This window comes from Tupaia chinensis, unplaced genomic scaffold, assembly GCF_000334495.1.
Source record: "Tupaia chinensis unplaced genomic scaffold, TupChi_1.0 Scaffold144195_1, whole genome shotgun sequence".
Classification (NCBI taxonomy): domain Eukaryota; kingdom Metazoa; phylum Chordata; class Mammalia; order Scandentia; family Tupaiidae; genus Tupaia; species Tupaia belangeri.
The window spans coordinates 20,446-23,846 of record NW_006204052.1 but is presented as its reverse complement, the minus strand read 5'-3'; the positions used below and the strand labels follow the sequence as shown (position 1 = coordinate 23,846).

The 3,401-nt window shown below is 45.0% G+C and overlaps 1 protein-coding gene across 4 annotated transcripts in view; it reads right to left on the bottom strand.

Annotated features, from left to right (window-relative positions):
* LOC102493799 (olfactory receptor 4C6) overlaps positions 1–3,241 on the bottom strand; it is a 51,741-nt gene extending 48,500 nt beyond the window's left edge. For all 4 annotated transcript variants that reach the window (XR_003547487.1, XR_003547488.1, XM_027767356.1 and 1 more), the window contains exons 1-2: positions 3,109–3,241; positions 671–773 (exon numbers count right to left, since the gene is read on the bottom strand). The gene's annotated coding sequence lies outside the window, so the exon portion shown is untranslated. The remainder of the gene's footprint in view (positions 1–670; positions 774–3,108) is intronic.
* Between the last annotated feature and the right edge of the window lie 160 nt (positions 3,242–3,401).

Genomic DNA, 3,401 nt, shown 5'->3' with positions numbered 1-3,401 from the left:
TATACACATATATACTATATAGATATATATAATATACATGTATAATATATACATATATGTATATAATATATCATATACAAATATATATTATATGTGTACATATAATATATACATATGTAATGTGAATTTTATATACATATATACATATATTATATATGTATGTTATATACATATATATGTATATTATATACATGTATACATTTATAAATGTGTATATATAATATGTATATACAGATATATATATTACACAAAAAAATACATATATCTTCTGGCAACATTTTTATATTTCTGTGTTAGTTGGGCCTAAACATACACTATACAAATATTAGAAACCACTGGGACCAGCAGTTAGCATAATGGCTATATTGCTGGACTCCCCAGTAGTCGACCACGGTTCCAGTCCTGGACCCAGTAGCTTAAAATCCTGCCGGGTGCATGTGCATGTGTGCCCAAGATACCAAGAGGAGAATGGAGGAGAAGGGATTGCGCCATGACCATCCCCCTGGGGGTGATTTCTCGCTTTCTGTCTATCTCTCTCTGTCTTTCTGGCAAGCGCATGTGCCCTATAGCAAAAAGCTCTTCGAAAAAAGAAAAAGAAAAACAAATATTAGAAACCAAGAAAATCCAATACAGGTTTCTTTAGACATTGATGTTCGGTGTCAAAACTCACTTTAAATTATGTATTTTTTTCAGTAGTCAACTTGACTTTTTCCTCTGCCTTTGAAACTTCCTTTTCATTCTATATCTGCTCAAGTTTGCTCGATAACAGCTTCCTAAAATGGGAAAGAAACACACATTATTCAGTAGCCCACATGGAAAATTGTCCTTCTTACCTCCTAGCAGTCTCAAGGCCTTGATTCAAAGGTTTCCTTCTACCCTCCCCTGCACATGCACAAAATGACAAACACAGTGGGAGGGAAGAATAAAAGGCACCCAGGAAAGATGAAGAATAATCAAACTCTTAAAAAATTAGTTGATCAAAGAAATAAAAAACAATTAGCTGATGACAATGTATATAGTAAGGTCTTTGTCTTCACTGATATGCATGGTATTTGTGCTAGGAAAACAATATTCTACACAGTAAAGATATATGTATTTAAATGTAAATTAAAAAAAAATCATACTGTGGCCCTCAAGTAAGACATTGGCACTTCCAAGTTTCTTTGTGCTCTGCTCATTACTATAAAAGTCAGGTAAGCTAAAAGCATCTATGTGAGGCATTAGGTGTCTTTCTTGGTCAGTTTTTTTTTTTTTTTTGAGAGATTTTCACTGTAGGGCACGTGCGCTCGCCAGACAGACAGAGAGAGACATAGAGACAGAAAGCGAGAAATCACCCCCCAGGGGGGATGGTCATGCCGCAATCCCTTCTCCATTCTCCTCTCGGGATCTTGGGCACGCACGCACACGCGCCCGGCGTGAGTTTTAAGCCACCGGGTCCGGGACATGAACCGCGGTCGACTACATGGGAGTCCAGCGACATAGCCATTACGCTAACTGCTGGTTCCCTTGGTCAGTTTTTTGATTGAGACTGTAAAAGTTCATTTTAGCTCATTGTGGAAAAGTGGGCCATCCAGCTCCTCACAACTACCCAACAGGGTGGGGCAGGGAATGAGGAGGCCATAGGCCCATCACAAGTTGGGGAACACATCTATGCAAAAAGATTTAGCATGTACAGAATTGGGCGCTATTCCCAGTTTTCCCTGGAGGTTCTTAAAAAATATACTCCGCAGATAATGGGGAAACTATTGTATTTTTTTTTTCTTTTTGAGGGAAAAGATTTGTAAACTGTAGTAGTCTAGTGAGACTATGTTGTTTTCTTCACTGAATTCTTTATTAAGAATGTCCTCTTGAAATGGCAACTGTGGTTAGAATCTCGATTTGTTCAGTCTGGAACACGCAGGCCAATTGCATGTGCTGGAGAAGAGCTTGAGGGTCAGCGATGCCAAGGGCTGCAGGACTAGAGGAAGCGTATCTGAGTGTGAGCAGACCCCGTGGAGTGTGCTCATTTCTTTCTCTCTCTTATGTGCATGCATGTGCTCTACGGTAATTAAAGAAATGATTAGAAAAATAAATATATACACTGAAATATGTTGAATGAGGGTGGGAATAGAACACAGTTCGTGCAACTATTTTCAAAATGATGGATGGGTGAACTTTTGTACAGTTCTTGCAAATTTCTGAGATTATTTTAAAATAAAATGATGAGACCGTTGACTTCCTTGCACATCTTACACTAGCCTTTAAAATATTTTTCCCAATCTAACAGGAAAAAGAAAGTCTTATTTTACGAAAACTTTTTTCATAGCACTAAGCCCTTTCTAACATACCATGCACCTTATTTACCATACCTACTGTACACCTTCTCTCTCTGTTTATTCAGTGATTCTTTTTTTTTTTTTTTTGGAGAGGTTTTTGCTATAGGGTGCGTGCACTCGCCAGGCAGACAGAGACAGAGAGACAGAAAGCAGGAAATCCCCCCCCGGGGGGATGGCCACCCCGCAATCCCTTCTCCTCCATTCTCCTCTCGGGATCTTGGGCACGCACGCACACGCGCCCGGCGTGAGTTTAAGCTACCGGGTTTGGGACTTGAACCGCGGTTGACTACATGGGAGTCCAGCGACATAGCCATTGGGCTAACTGCTGATCCCCAGTGATTCTTAATCCTTACCTCTCCAAGGAACATCTAACTTTCCTTACAAGGCAGACACCAAAAATCTGATAAAAGGCTGAAGGGATGACATCTACTGAGCCCTCAATAAATGACAGGGATGACCAGCCTTACTGCCCCCCTACTGGAAGGTAGGGGCACAAGGGCAGAGAACTGAGCTCTGTGCACTGGGACATCTCAGAACCTGGGACAGTTCCCGGCAGGCACACAGCCTCCCTTAGGTGATGTGCAGACACTAGCCCAGCTCTGAAGGGCCACAGTGGCTCCGGGGTCGGTGGTGTTCCACCCTCATGGCCACCTCACAGTCACTAGAGCAGGTTCCAGAGCTGGTCAGGTGGGTGGCCCTACCCAGGTACACGGGGCCAGGGCCGCTGCTCGGGCTCCCCGTGGCTCACTCTGTCCTGGGGCTGCCTGTCCTCGAGATCCCTATGGACTCTCACCTCCCCGGCCGCCCGGACCAGCTAGTTCGGGGCTCGCCTCCTCTTCCTGCCCTTCCAGGGGCGCCTCCTGGTGCTCTCCCTGCCGGGCTCGGCGAGGCTGTGGACTGCAGTCCGCTGGGGCAGAGGAAGCGCCAAGGCCGGGGTGCGACGTCGCCCTGGTGCCCGGTCCCACCCGGATTGTGACGTCAGCGACCCGCCCAACGACGCGGAGGGGAGGGGAGTACCAGGGGCGTCTCCGCCTTTTCCTCCACCGGCCGGCCCAGGAGCGCTGGAGGGGAGCGGGTCAGAGGCCG